General features: G+C 39.5%; 1 long non-coding RNA gene across 1 annotated transcript; it reads right to left on the bottom strand.

Annotated features, from left to right (window-relative positions):
* Nucleotides 1–1,376: 1,376 nt before the first annotated feature.
* LOC143658961 (uncharacterized) lies at nucleotides 1,377–6,510 on the bottom strand. Its single transcript, XR_013163382.1, has 4 exons — nucleotides 6,339–6,510; nucleotides 4,862–5,249; nucleotides 3,232–3,403; nucleotides 1,377–3,132 (listed from the first exon to the last, which is right to left on the bottom strand). It is a non-coding gene; the product is annotated as an uncharacterized LOC143658961 (long non-coding RNA).
* Between the last annotated feature and the right edge of the window lie 19,420 nt (nucleotides 6,511–25,930).

The following is a 25,930-nucleotide window of genomic DNA, read 5'->3' as shown; positions in this document are numbered from 1 at the left end:
AATAAAAATAGATTTCAAAGGGAAGAGGTATTGTTCCCAGGGAAGGAGACAGAAAGCAAAGGCACTTAGTAGAAAATAAAAGACTAACTCTTCATCCCCCAAGAGAGAAGTTTCCATGAAAAGAAAGCACATTTTAACTAGGGCAATTTTCATATTCAGCATTTACCCAAATGAGAACATGTGGATTGAAAGAATCAAGTGGGAGGCTGTACCAGGTTCTAGCTGCTCCCTTGATGTACAGCCCTCTCTGTGCTGTTTGTTTTAAAGTATCAAAAACGGTTTAACAGGTTGCAAGAACTCAGGAAATAGTTACGCCTCCTTCTCTCTTATGAGCTGAACGTATCTGGGTAACGTAAGTATTCTTAACTCAAAATGTCTTTTTTTAAAATACGTTTTTAAATGAGCATCTTAAATGCCAGTGCTTCACGCATGTACCCACGTGCACACGTACACACACACACACACACACACACAGCTGATTTAAAAGGAAGCATTTCAACTGTGAGACTTGGCTGCCACCTAGAGGTTCAAGTCTCCAAGGTGAAACCACCTTGAGGTTTTCTTGACATGATGCTCTCTCTCCATCAAAGAGCAATTGCTTAATTTTCAAGCTCAAAGACTAGGACAAATCCAATGAGGGAATGAAGTCATGTGTGATTTAGATAAATAACCCACAACCTTTTAAAGAATAGAATCTACTTTCCATTTTCTCGAGGTCTTAGGATAACACTACATGCCTATGCCCCTGTGTGCCCCAGGGTGCAGGTATTCATGTGTGCACATGACTGTAAATTCGTGCATGCACATACGTGTATATTTGTCTATATGTGCATGCATGCATGAATGCATGTGTGTGCTAAGAGACACCATGTGTTTTGTGTGTGCATGTTTGTGAGAGTGTGAGTGTATGGTTCCCACGAAAGCATTCTTGCAATAAGAATCCCAGACCGAGAACATACCCTGAAGTCACAAAGGAGGTTTGGTAGCAAGGCAAAGGGGAGAGGAGTGGATAACTTGAATTCATAAAATTTAGGATGTGGGAATACCTGCGTGACAGTTTATGAAATCAACCGACTCAGGCTTCTAGAGCAATCAGTTGGGAAATTCTTATCAATTAATTTTAAACTTCGTCAGAAGAGCCCCCGCATCAGTTCTTGTATTACTCAGGATAATTCTAACGCCCAGCCAGAACTATGGTCCATATTAGGCACTGGCAAATTTTTCTTTCTGTAAAGGGCCCGCGATGAATTGAATCATGTCCCCTGCAAACTCACGCTCCATTCCTAATGCCTGGTCCTATGGATATGAACCCAATTATAAATAGGATCTTTGAAGATGTTACTAGTTAAGATGAGGCCAAATTGAATTAGGGTGGGTTTAATGAAGCCAGTATGCTTGAAGTCCTTGGAAGCAGAAGAAATCTGGACACAGTAGGATGAGACAGACAGGGGGAGAGATGGCCAAGTGACAGAGGCAGAAGTGGAGTTATGGGTTGCCGAACTGCCATTATCAGAACCCTGCAGGCTTCAGAGAAAGACTGATTTTGGACCTTTCGATTTGGGACTTCTAGGCTTCAAAGTTGTGAGACAATAAATTCCTGTTGCTTGAACCAACCAGTCTGTGGTCTTTGTTATAGAAGCTCTGGCAGACTAAGACATAGCCAGAGAGTAAATATTTGTGGCTTTGTAGGTCACTCGATCTCTGTCACAGCTATTCCATTCTGTTATTCTGCAGCAAACCCAGTGCTAGGCAGTCCATACCACGACTGGGTTCAATAAAACTTTATTTAAAGACACTGAAATTTGAATTTCTTATCATTTTCACATGCAATGAAGTCTCATTCTTCTTTAATATTTTTCATTTAAAAATCTAAAAAGCATTCTTAGATCACAGGTCATACGAAAACAGGCTGTGGCAACTCCTGTTGTTTATCACAGACTCTAGGATAAAAATTCAGCTTTTACTGCAAACCTATCCTGAATTTTTCACCACCACTGGATATTATAACTTGTAATGGTATCAACATGATTGCTGATGTTTTGTTACTGATATAAGATCCACTCTTATTCTTGAGGTAACATATCTAGTAGACAGCTATTTTTTCCCTCCAAGGGGAGTTGTGAAGGCAGAAGTCTGAAGCTAAGTCCCAACGTAAACTTTCCTGATGATCTCATCTATAATTTGAAAGCATAGAGCATCCTTACATCAGCATCCTCTAATCTGAGGCTCAGAAAGAGAATTAGGGTGACAATTTGGAGATAGGTTAATTGTGCTCTTGGAATTCTTTTTGGATTAGCAAAGCATCATTGCTTTGAAAATTTTCAGGTTAACGATATGATGGAGACATTTATGCTGCTATCTGGCCCCTAAATAAAGTCTGCGATAATGTAAGAATAAAGTTTAGAAATGTTTGCATCTGGTTGATGTGTTTCCCTGCAAAGTGTGGATATGTGAATTCTTGCCTAAGCTTGAGGTTTAAAAAACATGTTATTTTAGTTTTTTTTTCTAGACCCTATTAAGATTTTCAATGTTTGAGGGTCTCGTCAACTTTCTTAAAAATGATAGATAACTGCAGTTTTCATATAACCAACTCAGAGTTGTGAAAATAAGCATGTATGCTTCAGAATATTGTTTTCCCCATCAATCTATGATAAAATCCCATTTTTTTCAATTAAAGGCATATCTTTTGGCCTTTGTTCTGTAAGACTTTGCTTGGTTAGTTGGTCTGTTTCATTAACTTTCACTACTCTTCAATACAAGTAGATGAGACAAGGAATACTATTTCCATTATTAAATACTCCCAGTCATGAAGTAGCTTTGTGAGGCTGGTCACTTCTTATATCAGATAACCTTGGAGCTCTTTCCATCTCTAACATTTTAATAATATGATATTTTGAATGAGGCAGCTTCAGTTTACATCGTTGTAAGGATGAGATATTTTCCTTTTGAACATCCCCAATTGCAGCAACATGAGCTGATATTATTTTAAACCAGAGTAGAAAGGATCATCATGAATCTTCAACAGTCCAGTCCAGTAGGAAAATCTCCATCTTTTGAAGTTCACATCTTTCCTCAAGGGTTAAATATCTGCTGGCCTCTGCACTGCTCTTTGCTAGGGATCTGCATTTGGTTCTGAAAAAAAAAAAATTGAAGGAGAGTTTGATCCTAAGCAAATCCTTTTTCTCTGTCCCTTTGGCATCATGTGTCAGCTCTCTCCTAAGTGGCCTCTACCTGCCGAGGCTGCTGCAGATTCATCTTCAGTCGGTCTCTGTGATGCCTTCTGCAGGCACTGGAGTTATGCTTGCATGTGCATCAGAATCACCTGAGAAGATCTGCTAAAAAGACAGATGTGAGGGCCTCCTTATAAAAGAATCCATGTGCCAGATCTGGCTGGGAGCCTACCCTGTGAATTAAAAAAAAAAATTTATTGTGGTAATATATATACAACTCACAGTGGTTTGTTGCCATTGCCACTATCCATTACCAAAACTTTTATGTCACCTTGAACAGGAGCTGTGAACTTATTAAAGAGTAGCTCCCTATTCCCTAATCCTCAGCCTGAAATTTACTTTTTGTCTCTAAGAATTTGCATATTCTAGATATTTCATGGAAGCGGTATCATACAGCATTTGTCCTTTCATGGCTGGTTTATACTGTGCAACATGATGTCTGCAAGGTTCATCCATGTTGCCACATGTATCAGAACTCTATTCCTTTTGTTTGGCTGAGTAATATTCCATGTGTGTTTTTGCCACATTTTGTTTATCCATTCATGGGTGGATGGTTGTCTCCACATTTTGGTTATTGTGAATAATGCTACTGTGAGCATTGGTGTACAATATCTTTTCCTGTGCCTGTTTTCAGTTCTTCAGGATTTGTACCTGGGAGTGGAATTACCAGGTCATGTACCCTCTGGATTCCATCTAGTGTCACAGAGAGTATGGCAGCTTCTCAGGGAACGACTCTGGGTAGTAACTTGGGGCCATTGGGGTTGAAGGGACTTTCAACCCAAGGGATACATAAGAATGGGACTTTAAAAATATAACAGTGTTCTGATTCTGGGAACCTGGCATGGGTGCAGCAAAGGTGTGCTGTGATTGTACAAGGTCCCCTGGTCATTCATATGTACCATTAGGTGTGCAAGCCAGGCACCTTCCTGGTTAGTTCTCATCCCTGCTTGTCTCTAGGTGTCTGGGGGGGAATCTAAAAACTCATGCATAGTTAGTTAAGGTGAATAATGCTCCCCCGCCCCAAAGCTGTCTGCATCCTAGTCTCCAAAACTTGTGGGTGTGTTACCTTACATAGTAAAAGGGACTTTGCAGATGTGATTAAGTTAAGGATCTTGAGATGGGGAGATTATCCTGCATTAGCAAGTGGGCCCAATGGAACCACATCTTACGAGAGGGAGGCAGGAGGTTCACAGAGCAGGAGATCTGATAATGGAAGCACATGAGCCAAGGAATGTAGGTGACCTCTAGAAGCCGGAAAAGGTGAGGGGACAGGTTATCCCCTGGAGCTTCCCAAAGGACATAGCTCTGCTAATAACTTGATTTTAGCCTAATGAGACTGGCTTCCAGTCCTGTGTGATAATATATTTATATTGTTTTAAGCCACTAAATTTTTGGTAATTTGTTACAGCAACAACAGGAAGCAAATACGCATGGGGCACAGAGACAGACCTTTTAAATGAGAGCCTTTGTCATGTGCACTTTACTATCCTGTGTCCTCTCAGCAGTGACTGATCACTCCATGCACAACATCATCTGTGCTAGAAAGAGTGTCTAGCACAGGCTAGAATGCTCTGGACATTATTGTCCTCAGGATGTATGAAACCTGCAGATGAAGCTGAAAAGTGCCTCACCTCAAAAGTGGCAAAGATGCATGGGTCTCCATCTTTACTTTCCCAGTTAAATCCAGAGGCATAGAACAAAATCTTGGCTTAACAAGGCAGATGTCACAAGAACCTTGGCAATTCCAGTTCGGGGTCCATGGTCTGGTCCTTGTGATGCTCCCTCCACTCAGTTGCTGACATCAGAGTGGTAGCCCCTTGGAGCGACCAATAAACCATGCATCCTGATAGTCACACTCCTGTACAGCCACCTTCCTTGCATTTGGGATGGCCCTGTGATGCCTTTCATCCAAAATAATGTGATGGAAATGATATTCTGCTAGCTCCAGACATTAAGAAGTCTTGGCAGCCTCGGCTTTTGCTTCCTTGGGTTCATGTAAGAAAGCTGGTCATTATGCTGCTGGAAAGATCACATATAGAGACCAGATGGAAAATTCTCATGGAAGGGGAAAGAGTTAAGTCTACATGGAGATTTGCAGAAATTGACAAGCTGATTCTAAATTTTATATGGAAATTCAAGTAAGCCAGAATAGCCTACAACATCTTGTGAAAGAAAAAAATGGAAGGAATCACACTTGTTGATTTAAAAACTTACTTCAAAAGTACAGTTATCAAGGCAGTATGGCACTGGCATACAGATAGGTGTATAGATCAGATGGAGTCAAATTGAGAGCCTAGAAATCGTCCTTTACATTTAGGGTCAATTGATTTTTTTTTTAATCGTAGAGCCAGGATAATTCAAAGGGAAAAGAATAATCTTTTCCACAAATGATGCTAGGACAACTGGATATCCACATGTGAAAGAATGAAGTTGGGCACAAAAATAACTCACAATGTATCACAGACTTACATGAAGAGCTAAAACAATAGAAAAATATACTAGTTACTTTTCATAACTTTGAATTAGACACTGGATTCTTGAATATAACACTAAAAGGATGGGCAACAACAAAAAATAGATTGGATTCATCAAAATTAAAATTAAATAGTTTTGCTTCAAAAGACACCATTAAGAGAGAAAAAATGCAGAATGGGAAAACGTATTTGCAAATCATATACCTGATAACAGACTTGAATCTAGATATACACTTACAAGTCAATAATGAAGAGATAACTAACTCAATTGAAAAATGAACTAAGGAATTCAATAGACTTTCTTCAAAGAAGTTATACAAATGGTCAATAAGCATATGAAAATCCGCTCAGTATCACTGCCATCAAGGAAATGCAAATCAAAATCACAATGCAATACCACTTCACACACACTAAGATGGCAATAGTGAAGACTACATAATTATTAGTGAATCCTTATATATTCCTTATGGGAATATAAAATCATGCAGCCACTTCAATAAACAGTCTGAAAGTTCCTCAAAGACCTATTGACATATCTTAGATTTGTATAACAGTTTCTGTCTGACAGAAACTATGTTTTCACTTAGATTATATCAAGAATCAAAGCTAACTTTTAGTAATCAAAACAACCTACCCAGAAGTATATTCTGTCTCCTTAGATGTGGTTGAGCTAAGTATAAGTCAAACACATTCTAATGAACAAATGAGCAAGTGAGAGGAGCCCAACCTTTCTGATGAGTAGCCCTGAAAGAGGACTAGAGAATGTAGCTTTCATGGTGATTACAAGCTGATACTTTTCAAGGCTACTGAAGGGCTGGGGAGGGAAGTGATGTGAATAAAGCAAGTTAATATGCCACAAAGCCCATTGTTCTTAGTGAGATTCAACCATTATTATCTTGAAACAGCTCCCCAGATTGTGTAACCCTGCCATAAATTTCCAAAATTCTAAAAAGTTTAACCCTGATGATTTAAGTGTTCTCATCGCTTTTATGGAAGGGTATTTTCAGAGGTCTTCACTTGCCATTCTTAGTGACATCACCAGGTCAAGTTAATTTTCATACTGTAGTTTATTTAACCCAGTGTATCTGAAGTATTTTATTTCAACATGTAATCAATATAAAAATCATTAATGACATATTTTACATTTTTATTATATCTCTTTAAAATCAGGTATATATTGTACCTTAACAAAATATCAACATCTTGATTTGGACTAGCAAATTTTCAATTGCTTAGTAGCTACATGTGGTTCCTGGAACCATATTGGACAACATAGATTTATATCTTGGTCCTAAGTGGGCTGTTTAGTGTATTCTGCTCTGATTTACTGATATTAAATATTATGTAGAAAATGATCAGTTAATTACATTACAACTGGTCATATCATACAAGTTGTCAATGGCAGAAGTCCTTTGAAGGCTGTCTCTATGAGAATGATGAAGTGTTCATTTTTAGCATTTTTCCTTTGACCTGGGAATGGAAAGTGGAAGCAGAACATAAAAGGAAAACAATCCTCCAGTAAGATATTAGGAATAACTAATGAGTAAATTAGATTGCTTTCAGAAATAGCCACTTTCTTTGCACACAGTCAAAGGAGGTATGTTCTTCCCTGGTTGATTGATTTTGAGATTGATCATTTGACTTGCTTTGACCAATGGGTTGTCGCAAGCATGACACAAGCAGAGGTTTGAAAAGTGCTTGCCCATATGGGTTACTACTGTGCCTTTGGCCCTGCCATGAGAGAAACATTCCTGGGTAGCCTGCTGTCCTGGAAGAGGATTTCAGACACATGGTACAGAGCTATATCAGCCAAATCACTCCAGTCAAGCCCATTCTAGCTTAGTAGACTCCAGTTTTTGCACAAAGCCATGAGATATAAACACTTAATATGTTACAGAAATTTTGTGGGTTTTGTTATTGCATTATTACAGCAATAGGAGGTTGATATAATAGTCAATTGAAGAGCAGCAAAATAAAACATACTCTGAAGTGATATTGTAAGTCAAGAAGAAAACAGAGCAAGTGCATTTGTCAACTTTTGTGTTGACAACAAACAATTCCAATTTTGCAGTGGCTTAAAACAGCTGGCATTTCTCTATTTCTTACTCCTGGGCTTGTAGGTTGGTTCAAGTAGCTCATAAGAGATATGAGTCTTACGTATTTCCAGGCTGAAAGAAGAAACACTTTCTGAGACATGTTGTTTCGATGCAGATGGTAGGAGCAGGTAGAGTAAGCCCTAATACACAAGTGTGTTTAAATTTTTGGTCATACAGATAACATCACATGCACTCACATTTCAATTATCCAAAGCAAGTCATCCAGCCATCCATTGCTTATGGGGCAAGGATGAATATTCCTCTAAGGACAGATTGGGATAAAACAAGGGGCATAAATACAATCTTACATAAATGTATCCAACTATTACAAGGAGTTAATAATAGAATCTATATGAGAAAAAAATCCACCTGTTGCAAACTATGGACAGTAATATCTTAACATTCTTTCATCAACAGTTACAAATGTACTGCACCAATGCTAAGGATAAATGAAGCAGGGGATAAGGGGTTTGGGACGTTTTGGATTTTCTCTTTATTATTATTATTGAATAATGAAAATGACTTAAAATTTATTGTGGTGATGAATGCACAACTCTATGATGATATTTTGAGCCATTGATTGTAAGCTTTGGATGGATTTTTGGTGTGTGAATATATTTCAATAAAACTGCGTTAAAAATGAAAAAAATCTGTAAACTATGCACAAAGCAATAAGAGCCAAATTTATAGCACTATTTGCATTTATTAATTTTTATGTTTAATTTCTTTGAATTGGTAATATGTTGATAATTAGTTGCATGCTTTTATATCTCAAAATAAAATTAAAATATTTTCATTAAGAAAACAGTTATATAGGCATTTGATTAACAACTTTTCTGGAAGAATTTGATTATCATAAATGGTACATGATTATAATTTGTATCACATAAAAACAATATAATTTGTATAATATAAATATGATTTAACAATAATAATAATATAACTGCCTAACAGTGATCTCTCGGAGCTTCTCTATTGCTCAATTAATTCTCAGAAATTGTCTCTATTGTGAGATGCATAAGAAGAAAAAAGAGGGAGTGAAATCTAAGGTCATACAATGAGAAGAGATGAATAAACGGAATGATTCCTCACCCTTTTCTATATCGTTAGCTCATCTGGATGAACAAATTTGCTTTCTGATTTGACAGGAGCATGTCGGTAGGATAAGCTGTGTGTCATCTTAGTTCCCAGCCAGCTGCTGTCATCTTATTGTGACTCACGTGGCTTCTTTGCAGGACCCTGGAAGGATGATATTGTTTCATTAGCGAGTGACTTGTCTGACTCAGCACCGCAGCTGCCTTCTCCACGCATCATGGGTGGAGAAGCTGCTGCCCTGGGCGAGTCATCCCAGCAGCCCACCTTCCCCTGACCCTGAAGCCAGGACCCCACGGGAAGCACAAGGTCAGAAAAGGTTGGAAGAAGGATTACATAGGGGCGGGGATAAGAGAGAATCAAAAAGAGTGATGATTTATATGTCACTCCGAATATGAAGCTGTATTTGTACAGACACAAATGTGGATTCAATACTTCATCCAGCACAGCTCTTTACTGTAATATTGTCTCTCATTTAGGTTTGACATTATCCTGGTGGTTGTGAAGAAAAATCTCCCTTGTTTTTACTGTGTTTTAAATAAGAGTGCAGTTGCGCAGAAGCCACTGCTGAATATCATTTTAAAACAGCCTTCTAATAGGAATGCACACCTTATTTTCCTGTTAGATTGGTATGTTCTCATTAAGGAAAAAAGTGATTTGAGAACAGGCTCCAAATTCTCCCTTCCTTTTCTAGACCTGCCACTGTAGCACCACTGTTTCAATTTTCTAAGCATTGTGTCTAAAGATTACTTTGTAATTTATATTATGAATATGTTTCTACCTGACCTTACTCCTGAAAGGGTATTTTAAGATCCCCTAACATCATTATTGTAAGATAAAGACCTTCAAATGAAATGTATTATATGCATTTTCATCATCCCAACAACTGATTTAATTATAAATGTATTTAGAATGAAGAACTCTTTTTTAAACTTAATTTTATTGAGATATATTCACACAGCATACAATCCATCCAAAGTGTACAATCAATAGTTCACAGTATCATCACATAGTCATGCATTCATCACTGTGATCATTTTTAAAACATCTGCATTGCTCCAGAAAAAAGAAATAAAAAGAAGAAAGGATACCTCAAACTTCCCAGACTGCTTACTCCTACCTCTTATTGACCACTAGTATTACTGTCTACCCAATTTTAAGACTTACAAGAGTTAAGTTAACTAAGACAGTGTAGCATTGTCAGATATATATATCTGACTATATATATATATCAATGAAACAAAACAAAATATCAGGAGTAGATCCATACGACCACAGGTAACTGATTATTATTATTTTTTTTTGCAATATAGTATATAATCATTATCAAAGATCAGGGCTGCTGGATTACAGTTCAACAACTTCAAGTGTTTCCTTCTGGCTATTCTAGAACACTAGACACTAAGAAATATACAGAAATATCTGTATAATGAGTCAGTAGTCACAGTCATTTATTAAATTGATTAAATCCTAATTTCTCAGTTATATCTCTCCTCCCTCTCATTTGAACTTTCTCTCAATCTTTAGGGATATCTAGGTAATGACTGTTTTAACTTCTTGTGCTGAAAAGGGGTGTTGACCTTATGGGGTAGAGGAATGAAACTGGTTGATGTTTTCGAGAGACTGGTACCTCTGGGTTTTGGGATTTATCTGGTCTAGGAACAATCAGGAGGCCTTAAGTTTCTGGAAAATTAAACTTGCTTAAAAAAAAGAAAACTTTTATAGAGACTTAAACAGAGCCCAGGGCACTCCCTAGGGTTTTCAGGGAAAGTGAAAAGCTTTAATGTTGTTATACTTGCATGCTACTTCTTTATTAAAGAGCTTCTTTTAAGGTATCTATGTCTTTGGTAAAGTGGATATTTTGACTTGGAAAAGTTGTGTGAACACTGTATCAGTGCAAATGTAAGTATACCTTTTGAATAACAAGGAAATCAGTAAGGTCTTGAGTTTGATCAAATATGCACATATTAAAGTAGAAAGTTTTCTTGAAACTCTAGAGGTTGCTATTGTTTTCAGTGGTAATGATAAACAAGAACCAAACCTGTCCAGATCCCCAAATTCAAACCCTACCATCCCAGAAGCCCAGTCTTCTTACATCACTTTAATTCCACTAAGTGCCTACTATGGCCAGGTCCTTGCTGATAATGGCATAAGTCACCCAATGAACATGCCTGCTCAGCCTGGACATGAGCCAGGAAAATGACAGGCTCTCACTGGTGTCTATTTTTAAGGGAAATGAAAGCTGTCTAAATGCAAGTCTTGGTGAGCAACATGACAGATCTCCCAGAAAATAAATTTAAAAGGCATGTTCTTTTAAATTTCTTTTGAAGAAAGAATAATTTTAGTCCCAACCAACCAATATGAAGAACATTCCCATGATATGGTATAGTGGTATGAGGAAGTCTTATACACTGGACAGCATAACATACAATATTTTTACTTTTCTGTAGGTAACGTATCTATACTCAGCCATAGAAAATTATATTTGACCATAGAGATGGCAAGAGGAATGTGCTTGTCTTTCTTCTCTTCTCGATTCAGACTCCATGACCGTGTACATACCCAAGACTTCACCTAGACTTTTCATAATCACCCTTCCTTCAGCTTCCTCTTTCTCATTTTCCACATTCATATTTCTTAGAGTGGTTCATGCACTCTACCTCTTAAATTCTTTGGAATCTGTCCTTCCTGCTACCCCACTTCCTATTTCAGTCTAAACCATCACTCACTAGACTACTAATTGTCTTTCAACCTTGGCCTCTCTTTCTTCCAGATAATCACCCACTCCAGCCAACCAATATGTTCAAAGAAAGATACTAAACCTAAACTAGTCATGATGTTGCACATGAGAAATCCATCTACAAAAGCCACTTTCTCAGTGGGAACTTCACATCGCAGCGTGTATGATCAGGATCCATCCACATAAATTACAGGTCTCTACTCCATGACCCCCAGACCTTCATTTCCAGCATAAAGGCAGACTGGTTGGTTGAAATATACTGTATTTGGCCATGTCAAAGGAGCTCAAAGCCATGAAGAAAACAGAATCCTTCGGCAATAAGAGAAGGAAGATATGTAAGGAAGTTGCATCACACACTCCATCTGTTGAGTGAACTCTACTTTTGAGTTAGTAAGGCTAGCAGTTAATATGCAAGTGGGTGTACCCACTGTGGTAGATAGAATAATGCCATCCCCCAAAGATGTCCTATGAATGTGCTACCTTACATGGCAAATGGTACTTGGCAGGCATGATTAAGTTAAGGATCTTAAAATGGGAAGGGTTTCCTTGATTATCTGTGTGAGCCCAGTGAATCACAAGGGTCCTTAGAAGAGGGAGGCAAGAATGTCAGTAGGTAGTAGATGTGACACAGAAGCAGAGGTGAGAGAGAGAAAAAGAAAGAAAGAGAGCAAGAGATGGCTTTGAAAATGCTACACAATGGCTTTGAAGATGAAGGAATGCAGGCAGACCTTAGGAACTGGAAAAGGCAAGGAGGGGGCATCTCTGCTAAGGCCTCCAGAAAGAACGCAGTTCTGTCTACCCATGTTAAACTTATGAATTCCTGAACAGTTAGAAAATAAATTTCTGTTGTTTTCATCCACCTAGTTTGTGGTAAGTTGCTAAGGCAACCCTAGGAAATGAAGACAGATGTGGGTACCTGCAAGTGGTGTGCTGTCATAGCCAATACCGAATAAGATGTTTATTAGTCAGAATTCTCTGGGAAAATAGAACCGACACAGTTATATGTGTATGTGTATGTATGCCTATGTGTATACATAATATAGATACTATGAGACCGATATGGGAATTGGCTCACGTGACTGTGGGTATGGGAAAGTCCAAATTTCATAGGACCGGCCATAAGCTGGGAGATCCAGTGAAAGTTTTTGATGAATTCCCCAGATACTGGCTAGTTGAAGGTGGAGGTGAAAATTTTCCCTTCTGACTGCTGAAATCATCAATTTTCTCTTTAAGGCCTCAACTGATTGGACACGACTCCTCTCAAGCTCCTCTGTTGACTGTAGATGTAACCAGCCTTTGATGCAATCAGTTTAACGATGATTTAAATTCATGGAAAACCATTACAGTAACAATCAGGCCAGTGCCTGCCTGACCAAACAAGTGGACATCTTATCAGACAAGTTGACACATGAAATTAATCATCATGATGTGGAAGTGACTTAGGAATTGGACAGTTGGCAGAGGCTGGAAGAATTTTGAAGACTATACTAGAAAAAGCCTAGAGTGCTTTGAACAGACTATTAGCAGATATATGGATGTTAATGATGCTGCCAGCAAGGGCTCAGAAGGAAGTGGCAAGCATAGTAGAGATAACCTGGATCGCCTTAGAGAAGCTTAAATCATTATAAACAGATTGTTTAAATTATGGACATTAAAAATGCTGTTGAGGTGGGCCATGGTGGCTCAGCAGGCAGAGTGCTCGCCTGCCATATTGGAGACCCAGGTTTGATTCTTGGTGCCTGCCCATGCAAAAAAAAAAAAAAAAAAAAAAAAAAAAAATGCTGTTGGTGAGAGCTCAGAAGGAAATTAGGAAAATATTATTGGAAACTGGAAGAATGGGGGTCCTTATTTAGTAGCAGAAAGCTTAATGGAACTGTGTCCACAGTTATGTGAAAAGTAGAACTTGTAAATGATGAACTTGAAAAAAGAGTATTGAAGGTATGTGTTCTCATTTCTTCTTACTGCCTATGAAAAAATATGAGAGAAAAAAAGACAAATTGAGGTAAGAACTGTTAATCAAGAAGGAAACTTGATAATTTTGGAAATTCTCAGCCTATCCAGATGGCAAAATATGCTAGAATCAGGAGAGTTACCTGCAGGAAAGTATGCTCTGAGAAGCAGAACGGTGTGTGGTGGAAAACCTTCTCCCAGTGCCTTAGAATAATCGAGGGGTCTGGGTATATAGCCATCCAGAGGGATCTTTGAAGAGATTAAGTGGATGAATCATGGATCCCCTCATCAATCTCAGTAGAAGCCAGAAAGAGAAATGGGATTATCGGGGAAAGATGTGTGGAGGAGCCTCCTGTTTAATGGAGTAAATCACTGAGACATTCATGGGGGACCCATAAGGTTCTTGAAAGTGCTAGACTGTAGAAACACTGTGTACTTGGACTAAAAGGGACAAAGAGGATGCCTTGAAGAAAGGATTTTAGACTTCCAAATTCTATGGGCAGGTAACAGGAGACTAAAGCTACTGCTGCACGTATATTTTAACCTTCATGAAAAAGGAAGGATGACTCTGAGTGCAGAAGCTTGAGCCACAGAGTGATCATTCCCAGGCCATGGAAATAAAGGGAGTTTGCTCTGCTCTATTTCTAAGTTGGTTGTGACAGGTGACTCCCTTTTCCCTTCCATTTTTTTTTCCCTTTATGAATGGGAATAACTACAACTAATAGCCTATGCCTGTCTCACTGTTGTATTTTGGTAGCAAATAACTTGTTTTCTTGTTTCATAAGAGAAATTTTGTCCGAGGGTGCATCATACTCAGAGCCTTACCTGTACCTGATTTGTATGATTAGATGATGATATTTGTAACTATTGATACTTAGATGAGATTGTAGACTTTGAACGGATGTTCCAACAGATTGAGACTTTTGGGGGGATGTTGGGAATGGGGTGAATGCATTTGGCATGGAAATGAATCATTGGGATCCAGAGGGTAGACTGCTTCACCAAGACTAATATCTTCAGGATCCTACAAGAAACATTCCAAGTCTCTTGCCAAGCCCTGGGGCTCTTTGATGCTGCCTTATGTTGGGATTTTCAGCCCTCTCTTTGGCTGCTCTAACTCACCAGATATTGCTTCCTGAGCATGCTTACCTTATTTGCTTCTCAGTGGCCTCACTTTGTAGAAGAACTTGTCCCTGACTGTAGAAGAACCTGTCTTAGTCTATCCATCTGCTATGGCAAATACCACTCAATGGATTGGGTTAAACAGCAAGAATTTATTGGCTCATGGTTTCTGTGGTTAGGAGTCCAAATCAAGGCAAGTTGGCAAGACCAAGCTTTCTCCCAAGTGGGTGGTATTCTGGCTTGCCAGTGACCATTGATGTTCCTTGGCTTTCCAGTCGCATGGTGATGCCTTGTCTTTCTTCCCTGCTCTTCTGGTTTCCACTGACTTCTAGCTTCTGCCTGTGATCTTCTCTGACCTTGGCCTCTGTTCTTCTCTTTAAAAGGCCTTTAGTAACCTGGATCACAGCTCATTCTGCTTCAGTTGGCCACATCTTAACTAAAATCAACACTTCAAGATTTTCAGTGGCTTCACATCCACAGGAATGCAGATTATGAAGAACATGTCTAAATTGTGGTACATAATTCAGTCTTCCATACCCTCCTTACCTTTTGGGTCTCATGATTCAAAATAGTCTCCTGACTTTCCATATCAGTACGTGCATCTTTTGACCTGTAGGCATTCTCTAAAACTAAGTCAAAAGCTCTTTTGTCTTCTAGTGGAAGGCCAGGTTCCATACCACAACCCAGCCTAGGGCATCCCATAGCTGTATAAATCCTTTGGTTCCCACGCAACATTGAGGTTTGTGTTCTTCACCATTTCCTACTTTCCCTGTGGCATTAAGCTCCAGTTGCTCACTTTGGTAGCTGTTTTTACAGTCTATCTTTTCTTGAACTGCTTTCCCTTTGCTTTAACTTTTTTTCCCTGCCCTTAAGGCATCCCCACATTTTAACTCCCATAAGTTAAAATAAAAACTTGAGCAAAATTTGGTTCAATCTCAGAGAATTTTATTGTATCAATCCATGAATTGGGGAGATTCCAATTGCCACGAGGTAGAATAGAATTCTGTCCTACAAAGAGGGCAGCAGGCTTTCATAGATAGAACAAGAGAATGCATTGGGAGGAAATTTTCAGTGGTTAATGCAGACTTCATTTCCTAATATGATTAGGGCAGGTGGTTGCTTGGCAATGAGGAAGTTAGCTGGCTAAGAGTACAGAGTTGACAATAGCTGATTGGCTGATTTAAATTCTGTTTGGCATTTAAGGGGATAGAAACTTACTTAGATTTCAGGTTTGCTGACATGGGGTACCTCTGGTTGGGCTTATTAGCCTTTATTTATCACACACGAGCTGCTAATAAATCCTTGACTCAGGACCTGATTCTGAGGAACCTAAATTGAGTAATACCTGCTTTTTATCCCCCCCTTATCTCAAATGTTGCTCCTTTTTCTTTCTTAGCCTGATGAAATGCTAGGGACCCATCGTGCTTTAACTAAGGGATAGCTCTTTTAGGAAGCCTTACACCTCACTGACAAGTTTTCTCTCCTTCATCTGTATTCCCATGCCATTTTCTGTATATTCTCACTTAATACTTTGACATTTCCTTTTTGTTTTTTCTTTCCTTTTCTTCTGGGAAGGTGATTCTGATAGAATTATATTTAACTCCTGCAAACATTGTGTGCTTGTTTCTTTGTGTTGGTTCTGTTTGTTGGGCAGGCCTTTAAGCATACATATCAGGATTAGGAAAAATTCAGATTATGGTTTTTCAAAGTATTTTTAGGAACCATTATCCCCTTTCAGGAGCTTTATAGAAAATGCTTCTTCTTCTTCTTCTTTTGTTTTTAAAAATTCTCCATACTCCAATAAATTTGAGTAAATTTGGGTGTATCATGTTAATATGTTAGAGATTTACAATGCACATTAAATTCTCCCTAAAGTCATCTATTTTAACTTCACGTAACCTGGTGTTTTTCAAATCTGTCTGACACGACACCCTTTTCTTATGTAGTATCTATTGATATTGCTCAGAACAGGGGAACCCAATTTGAGCATTGTTTATCTGGGCTTATTAGCTAGAAGGATCCTCCTGAGGGATAGAAATCTCCTCCTCTGGCAGAGATGATATTGCTGATAAAACTGTTTTACACTGATAGTTTACCCTAAATGAAAGGTTCTTCACTTTTTAATTGTGTTTGCCAGATGTGTATGTCTCCAATGGCTTTGCTGTTTGATCTAGAGTAAGATTTGGCATGCTTAAAAACAGATGCATTTTTTCAAGTAAAGAAAAACAACAAGCAATTGAACAAAAGTCCTGTGTATATATCATTCCTTTAAACATTGCCAATTTAATCCAACTTTCTTACTAGGGAATGATTATTTTTTAGTTACAAAGAGAAAAGTTAATTTTAGAGTTTTCTTCTCAAGATTTGAATTAATTTCCAAATGCAGGGTAGATTACAATGCAGAAATCTGTACCTCTCTATAAAGGCAAGACTCTGTTTGAACATCTACCCAGTATTTTTCTAAGCTTTCAACAGAATTTCCAATGCCCTGGTCTTAGTAACCATGGAAATCACCCAAGTGATGAAACCCAGAATGTGTGTGTGAGTGTGCGCAGCCAGATGGGATGCCTTTGTGCTAAGAAATGGAGCCAGAACAAGAAAACACCACCTTGGGAACACTTATTTTTGTCCTGAGTTTGGACGTGCTAGATACCAGGGCAAGGGGCAAAGACTTTCAGTTTGGCTATTATGAGTTCATGCTATTGAGTCGTCTTATTATTACTAACAGATCTGACCACATGAGAATAGCAGAGAGAGGCAGGAATTCTCTTTCCTAAACTTGCTTCTGCAGGTGACAGTAACTTTAAGTGTTATTTCATCTGAAGGCACCAGAAAAAATATACTATTCTTGGAACCATATCAGAGTGTTATACCAAGCACCTAATCAATACTGTAGAATCAAATCTCCAGAACAGAAGAAAAGGTGCTGAGCATCACCTCTTTGTCACTGTAGATCATTTTTCATTCTGTCTGCGTATTGTGCTTTCTGGTTCCCAATAGGGTACAGCTAGGGAGGGGAACTCTGGGCATCTCTGAGAGCCGGAGCAGAGTATCTCACTGCTGGGTTCCTGCCAGCTGGCCATATTCTTCTCCTGAGGGCACAGGCCCTGCCAGGAAGCCTCCTCCAAACAACTGCCCTTGCTGGGGTACCAGGAAATGGTAGTTACTCGCTCCTTTTGCCTCTTCAGGCTGGAATTGCTAGCCTCATGGTACCCAAAGGCCCTGCCCACCCCTTTGTTGATATCTCATTATCAAACTTTCTTCTAACTACTGTTTGAGGTCATCACTTTCTTGCCTAAACACTGACAGATACAGATAACAAGAATTCTTTCTCTGATGCTCTTCCTATTATTTCTTTTGCTACCTGACGCAAGAAAAGTCTTAAATAGTTTTCAGTATGCCGTATATTGCACACAATATGCCCATGCTTATTTTAGTTTGGATGTGTGCATGCGTAACTGTTAAGAGTAAAAAGAGAAAAGGCAGGGGGAGAGAAACTTCTAAATACATATTCATTGTATACAACCTACTGCAGCTGATGTAAAAATTAGGTAGAAAAATATTGACAGATTAGAGGGAAATTTTTAGCATCATGAAATCTGAATCACTCAGAAAATTATTAGCATTTCAACCAAATAAGTGAGCCTCTCTACACCCAGTGAAAGAGTCAGAAAAGAAAATGTTGAAACTAAGATATTATGGGAGAACTATGTGTAAGAAAATTGACATGTCTCTTTGAATAATAATGGCAACTGTAAGAAGAATAAATCCAACAAATCTCATCCATGATTTATTATGGATTTCCAGTCTCTTTAGGATATGAGCAAAATGAAAAGGTAAGAATCATGGAGCATGAATTTTGCATCACATCTCATAGTTAAGAGAACCCTGTGCATTTCAGCTAGGCCAACGAATATGCCCAGAATATCCTGGTTGTATTCTCTGTAGTATGCAGGGCTCAGGGTACATGGGTTCTAACTGAGCTCATACATCATTTAATTAACACAGGGAGAATATTGTTCATTGTTTGCTGACTCAGCTAAGGATGGGAAGAGAGGCCTTTGAAACAAACAGCTATTGATTTATTGCCTTGGGATGATTAGCTCCTTGTTTTCATAAGCCCTGGCTAGGGACCTAATGCACTTTCTTTACTCCAGTGGAAAGGAGATTGACAACTGGTCCCCTGCTAGAGTATAAGCTCCTTGAAGACAGGACACATGTATGTCATAATCTTTGATTCATCAGTTTCCTGCAACAGAAGAGATTTCCATGAAGATGTGTTGAATGGGTAAATAGATAGATGATTTCTGGTGCAAAGAGAGTTTAGATTAGTGGCCCATAATATCATCTGATCTACAATAATGGCCCAGAGTATTGAACAAACAGGCTTCTCGGAGCTTAGTGCTTGAAAGATGGCAAAATTTACCACTTTATTCATTCATTTGTTGGCCTTGATTTTAATAAACTCATATACTGCATGCTCATTGTTTGAGCCCAGACTGTTTTTAAGTGCTCCTTTCTTCTACCATCCATCACTTCCCTGTGATGACTGAGAGGCAGCAGACAGCCATCACTTGAGTGAGAACCTCTGGACTAATCATGCCTTTGGGGTTTAGCATGATTCATATCAATGGTGATGGGTTTTAAAGGATCCTGAAGACAGAAAACCTCAGGGTTAGTCACATCTCCAAATGGAAGGAAAGATTGCTACATCACAGGGACCAAACATTTGACTTAACTTTATACCAACTTCTGAGGAATGCACATCATAGAGAGTACACCTGGCAAAGGCATGCTTGGTGACATCACCATTTGTCATTTCTGCTCATCAAGTCAGGTAGGCTTGAGTTTCTGTGGACCTTGATGACTCTTTTGGTTCCTTTAGACTCATTCCAGAGGCATTCTAAAATATTCTTTCTTTACCTCCCCAGCATCAGCTCCACCCTGTTTCTCACTTGTTAATTCAAGCTCTTGCCCTGGTCACAATACTGACCACTGAGTCACTGGAGTACCATCTGATTTTGGGAAGACCACCCCTTATCCGCATAGACACATGTCTGGATTCACCAATACAAACTACCTAACAGCCTAGTCCCTGAAAAGAAACTCCAATTAGAACTGCTGACCCATATACTCCTAACAGATTAGTAATAATTCCATAATACCCTACATACCTGGGAACCACAGACAACCACATCACTTCCAACCTTGGGGTGGTTACAGACCTCTCCAACCCTCCCAAACATCTTTCAATTATGTCCCCCAGAAACTCTGGTCATGAACATGTCCTCAATCTTTTCTCTAAGTGGGTCTTCTACTTTTATACTCTATCTGAAAACTGTTTCTTCCTTAAGGATTTCTTTTCCTTTGGCTCTATCAAATGATGCCCATTTCCACCCACATTCTCTTATCCCTGTGCTCAGAAGTGAAGAATGTTTTCTTGTTCTTGACAGGTTTAGAAGGCAAAAGGGTGAAAAAGAAGAAAAGTAGACCAGGAAATTTAAAGTGAGCGAGTTTATTTCTGCGCTCCCAGGTAGAGCTCACCTTATCCAAGATGGAGAGAGGTGAGTCCGCACGTGGGCTTCAGTGCGTGCAGCTTTTAAGGATGGGGGTCAGGTAACATCTGGAAGGGGTGGTTCACTAGTTCCAGAAGTCAGGTTGGGAAGGGTGACACAGCCTCTGCAGCTCCAGTTGCAGTGCCTTTCCCCGTTCCCCCGACCTAACATTCCAGGCTTTTTGTGATAATAGGGTACTGGGATCTTTCTGGCTACTTCTTGCTGTAATGGGGCGGTGTGGGGTTATAGGTTAGAACCGTCATGGCCAGGGGAGTGGGGAGGCTGGCTGTAGGAATCTGGTGAGGAAGGCAGGTGATGATAATGATGCAGGAGCATTTGGTTGACTGCTACCCAGGATAGTTCCTTCATGCATCCCTGAAGGAAGTTGAGGAGGCAGGGAGCTAGGAGAAAAAAGAGACAGATTAGGGTAACTGGTCCTGGTAGTGGGAGGAGCCATGTCACCAGGGGAGAAGAAAACCAGCTTAAGGCAGAGTTGGTTCTTTGTTTTCTGTGATAGAGATCGTCTCTTAGTTTGTTTAGGGTTTGAATAGTTTGTTCCACCAGACCTGACTTGTTGATGCAATAGCAGCGTTCCTCTTGAAGGAATATACATGTTCCTCCTTTTTCAGCTGTCAGCAGGTCTAAGGCCTGTCGATTTTGAAGAGTTACCTGGGCTAGTGAGGTGAGTTGACATTGTAGAGAGAAGAGGGATTCTGATGTTGATTCCAGGGCTGCCTGTAGTCGAGTCTCGAAGTTTTGAGAGGTTAAAATATTGTGTCCCAGCGCCCCTCCTGCTGTGGCTGAGGCTGCAACTGAGGCGGTCAGGCTGATGCCTACCAGGATAGGAAGAAAGGCAGCTCTTTCTGAGCGAGGAGAGGGCAGTAGCCAGGATAGTTCGGACTCCCCATAGAGGGTCAGTTGAAGAACAATAGTTACCAGGAAGCATGGTCCTGGGGCAGTGGAGTTAAGGCACTTGGTGAGAGTTCCATTACACCAGAAATACTGTCCTTTGGGGGCATGGGTGGTGTTGTGGACAGTGACGTTAGTCTGGCACTTGCTATGAAGTTTTGTTTGATTTATGGTTATGTGTGGGAGGTAGCAGGTTTTCAGGAGATAGGGAAGGTTATCAGGCTCTGGTTCCCATAGGGGGACATTTTTTAGAGTGGTATGGCAGGAATCAGGGCTATGATTGTGTATTTAAGTGAGATTTATAGGGACGGCTGCCAATAGTGGCCTATTTAATGATGCACAGAGGAAACAGCGGGATACCTTAGGGAGTATTTGCATTTGGTTGAAGAATTGCAAGGTTTTTGAGGATTTATTGCCCATACTGATGGGTCTCAAAAGAGAAAGGACTGGCCCAGGGGGTGTCGGCATCCCAACGCCCCGTGAGAGTCCTCAGAGCTCTTACGAGCAAGGGCTCGTCTCCCCAGGGGGCGTCTCACCCTGGTTTGAGGCCCTTTCAGGTCCTGGACTTGAATTTGGGAGGGAAATGAGAAGCGGGGCGTCCCCACAGCTTTTCAAGTCCTGGAAAAAGGATGTGAGGCTTGCGGGCGTCCCCGTTCACCCCAGCCCTCGGAAGAGAACCTGACGTGAATTCACGAATTTCGGGGAGTAATTAATGGACAGGCTCTCGGAACCATGAGACCAGGCAGCAGGGATAGGAGGGAAGGGACTTACCCAATCCGTGGTGGATACAGTAGTGGGTCAAAGGATCCCTTGTCACTGGTTTTGTGGAGGAAGGAGGAGAGAGGAAGCTGGGGCACCCTTGGCCAGGCAGGCAGCACCCACACTCCTCTCCCGGGTTTTGGCACCAGATGAAAAGTTTAGGAGGCAAAAGGGTGAAAAAGAAGAAAAGTAGACCAGGAAATTTAAAGTGAGCGAGTTTATTTCTGTGCTCCCAGGTAGAGCTCACCTTATCCAAGATGGAGAGAGGTGAGTCCGCACGTGGGCTTCAGTGCGTGCAGCTTTTAAGGATGGGGGTCAGGTAACATCTGGAAGGGGTGGTTCACTAGTTCCAGAAGTCAGGTTGGGAAGGGTGACACAGCCTCTGCAGCTCCAGTTGCAGGGCCTTTCCCTGTTCCCCCGACCTAACAGTTCTCTCATGACTATCATCCATCCTTCTTCACTAACACCTCCTAACTTGGAAGCTGATCGATAAGGGTGACAACACCCTCTACCCGTTCTTATAATTATCTAAGTACTGCTTCTCCCCACCCCCATAATTCCTTACACAGTTTAACATCTGCTTTCCTGTCTTCTCTCTTTCACTACTTCTGTCATTATATTTGGTGATTTCCTCATTCATGTAGATAAAACCATCCTAAATCCAGGTTCCTCCATTCCTTCATCTTCTCCCTAACAATGATATTTTCTACCACCTTACCTCAGAAACAAACTCCTGTGATTAAATTCTAGACCTGACCATAATCAAAGCAGCATCTCCCCTCTATTTCCACCATTGCAAAATACTTTACCGCATGAAGCCCTCCAAGTCATTAGCCATTGTGCCTCCCTTTCCTTGCTCATATGTTTCCTTCCTTCCTTTTCTTGCTTAAGTTTCCTGATCCCACAGAGTGCTCGCTTCCTTAGGTAACCTTAACTTTCTTGCCCCTTTCTCCCTATTACCTACTTGCTCTTGAAACCAACTTTGGTTAAACAAACTACTTAAACCATGATAGGACTCAAGTAGCTAAATATGATTGGAGCAAAACACACAACCGTGATATCCAGCCATATTTTAACTTTGTGCTCTCAAATGTCCAGTGGACCCCCTCAGTACTGCCTGACTGTGCAGCCATTACTCTTTCATAAATATGTTCTCTCAGTCTCTGAGATGATCTATTCTTCTTTCTCCCCAACTATCCATCACTTCTCTCCACCCTTCCTCAAAAGTTATTTCTATAATCCTAAATGAAATAATAAAAATAAAATAAAAACACTAATAATACAAATTAAATAAGAAGACATTTGGCAATATATCTCATCAAATAATAATGAGTATAGAACCCTTTCAATCCCAATACTCTTTCAGCAATTTCTCCATTTTCAACTCTGGATTGCAGAAAAATAAAGTTGTAAAAGTTGTCTTTTCCTGAATTTATTACCAGTTGACCTTTTTCATTTTTTTTTAAGAAGTATTCTTGTCAAATTCACAAATGATCCCAACATTGTGAATTCCAAAGGTTATATTTTCGGCATCACCTTATTTTCTCTTAGAAACGTTTGACTCAACTGATTCCACACTCCTCTGTGAAATACTTATCCCACTCTGCAACCCAAAGCTCACACTCTTCTGGATTTCCTCTTGCATCCCTGGCTATCCTCTGCTGATTTACCCTCTTTGGGTCTTCTAAATTTTGGAATGCCCCTTAGCTCAGGTTTCAGCCTTTTTTCTCATCTCAATTTTTATTCATTCCCTAGAATAATGTTTGCAACATTTTCACATCTCAGCTTGCACACATATAGTGATCATTTGTAAAGGAAACACTCTGGAAAATGGTCTAGGATGCATGCTGATGGTAACAACTGACCAAGAGTCTTCTTTAGCAACAACCCCTGTCCAGCATCCCCAATGGCTTATGACTAACTTGTAATTGGATGGCCATAGATTGTATAATCTAAACTGGGACACTATTTGAGATCTAGAGGGGTGGAACCAATCCTAAACCAGATGGGAATTATGGCTACCTTGCCTTTGGTACCAGAGGAGCAAATTTCTGTTTTCAATACCATTTACTGTCCTATGTGTTCCCAACTGTGTATCTCCAGGGCAGAATCTTCTTGAGTTCCAGGCATACATATTCATATACCTATTTGACAAATCCAGCTGAATATCTAACAGACATATTGAACTTAACATAACCAAAGCAGGTTTCTTGATCCCTTCCACCTGTAATACAGCTCTTTTCCATCTTGTTAAATGACACTACTCAATCAGTTGCCCAGTCCAACGTTTAGGATTCATTTTGGATTTTTTTCTCTTCCTTGTATTCAAATATAACACATCAGAAAATCCTATTGGCTTTGCTTTCAAAATATGTCTGGAATCCAACCATTTTCTATCACTTTGGTTGCAACTAAATAAGTTCACATCACCCTTCAACTGGAATTCTGCAAAGCATCCCAAGTTTCTAACAGATTCCAGCTCTTACTGTAGTCTTGCTGTAATCTATATTCCACTTAGAAGCTTACCTACAGCAACATTTTTAGATCATAGGCCAGTTGCATGTTTACCTTTAACAAGTATTAAAAGTGTCCCAAAAACAATTGTGCTAATTTACTCTCTCACCAGCAAATTTTGAAAGTTCCAGTTGCTCCATTCCTCACTAACAATATTTGTTTCCTTCTTTTTAATTTTATACACTCTGCTTGGTTGATAGTGCTATCTCATTTTGGTTTTGATTTGCACTTCCCTAATGACTACTGTTAACTCCTTTTCTGATGCTTGACTCTTTATATATACTCTTTTAAAATGTCTTTTCAAGCTTTTGCCCATTTAATTGGACTGTTGCTCTATTGATTATTGATTTTTAGGAGTTCTTTAAATGTTCTCAATATGAATTGTTTGTTAGATATATTTGAAACTGTTCTGTACCCCAGAAAAGCTGTTATTCTAATCCAACCTTGTGGGTACAGACCTATTGTGGATGAGACCTTTTGATTAGGTCGTTTCCATGGAGATGTGACTCATACAATTCAAAGTGGTAATCCTTTTACTGGAGTCCTTTATGAAGAAAAGAAAAGGCAGAAAACATAGAGACAGCTCAGAGCTGACACAGAGGGCAGAAAGAGGAAGCCAAATAAAGGATGCTTGGAGAAAGAAAACACCACAGTAGAAGCCAGAAGGACCATAGGAGCTGAGAGAGCCATTTTGAACACCGACTCAGGAGAGAAGGGCCAGCAGATGTTGCCATGTGCCCTAGGAATCCAGATGCAATTAACCTTTCTTCAGGGAAGGTATCCTCTTGTTGATGCCTTGATTCAGGCATTTCCATGGCCTTAGAATTGTAACTTGGTAATTAATGGATCTCTTTTATAAAAATCAATCTATTTCTGGAATATTTCATCATGCAGCTTTAGCAAACCAAAACAATATATGGATTCTGAACAACTATGAGATGTAATCTCCCTCTTGGTGACTTGCTTTTTTATTTAATTAATTTCTCTTAGTTCCAGCAATGTTACTCCTAGATATATTCAAGAGAAATTAGTGATATGCTCACAAAAAAAAGTCTAAGATTGTTCATAGCAGTTTTATTCATTATAACTGAAAACTGGAAACAAGACAAATATTTATTAATAATAGAACAAATAAATAAGCTGCAGCATATTGCAATGCAATATTATAGAGCATAATGCACATTAATATGGAACTTCATAGATGTTTGGGGAGTGAAAGGGTGAGGTAAAAATGTCAGATGCAGTTTGATTCCATTTCTGTGAAGTTTTAGAACAGGCATAGCTAGTTAATGGTGATGGAAATCTGACTTTTGGTTGCCTCCTTAGCATTTTGTCTGGGAAAGGTCAGGAAGGAGCCCTGAGGTATTGGAAACATCTTACACATTGACTTGGAACATCTTATTTGTAAACATCCATTGAGCTGGACACTGAAGATGTAGTCACTTACTCTACATATAGCATAGTGAATACACATTTTTTAAAAAGTTAT

The sequence above is a fragment of the Tamandua tetradactyla genome, chromosome 2 (assembly GCF_023851605.1).
Source record: "Tamandua tetradactyla isolate mTamTet1 chromosome 2, mTamTet1.pri, whole genome shotgun sequence".
NCBI lineage: Eukaryota > Metazoa > Chordata > Mammalia > Pilosa > Myrmecophagidae > Tamandua > Tamandua tetradactyla.
Note: the sequence above shows the minus strand (reverse complement) of the source record. Positions and strands in the feature narration are given on the sequence as shown.